Consider the following 848-nt stretch of genomic DNA (forward strand, 5'->3'; position numbering starts at 1 on the left):
TCCTTCCTTCCTTCCTTCCTTCCTTCCTTCCTTCCTTCCTTCCTTCCTTCCTTCCTTCCTTCCTTCCTTGTTGCTGGTCTTCCTCACCTTACCTGTTTTGTTTACCACCATGCCATGGCCCTCCCAGCATTGCTTGGTCACAGGAGGCACATGTGAGTGAATGAGCAAATAGATAGAACTTTCTAGGTGCGGTGATGGCTCCTGATTTCCTCTGGCCACATAGAATTGCTTCCTGACCCCCAATCTGCACCACCTTCCTGGTAAGGTACAGATGCTCCCCTTTTCCCACCTGCTTCTTTGGGGACAGAGTGTGGCAAGTCTCTTCCCATCACATTTCCCTCCTTCCTTTCTATGTTTGTCCTGAGACCTTATCGGGAACTAGGGTTTTTACAGAGGTAATCAAATCAAAGTGAGGTCATTAAGGTGAGCCCCAATCAATGTGACTGGTGTCCTTCTACGAAGAGAAGGTATGTCCAGAGGGAAGACATTTGTGGAGCATCTACTATGTGCAAAACACTCTCCTGGGTGCAGGGAAGGGTCTAGAGGAACAGTTCACAGACCCCCATCCCCTCAAGGAAGATCCATCTGGCCTCTGAGTGGTGAGGTGGGAGCCTGGATGGGACAGGTGCAGTGGAGGCACAGGGCCAATGCCCGCGTGGCAGGGAGGATGTCACAGCAGCCTGCGGGGCATCCCGTGCAGGAGCAGGGAAGGCTCGCTCCAGGCTGAAATCAGACAGCCCTACAATGGCCAGAACCTTCCCGGCAGATGCCACATTTATAACAATCATTCTTTATGGCAAGATAATCCTGAATACATTACTCTGAAGGGACAATTGAACCGGCACCTT

This window comes from Galeopterus variegatus, unplaced genomic scaffold, assembly GCF_000696425.1.
Source record: "Galeopterus variegatus unplaced genomic scaffold, G_variegatus-3.0.2 Scaffold9775, whole genome shotgun sequence".
In the NCBI taxonomy this organism is placed as follows: Eukaryota; Metazoa; Chordata; class Mammalia; order Dermoptera; family Cynocephalidae; genus Galeopterus; species Galeopterus variegatus.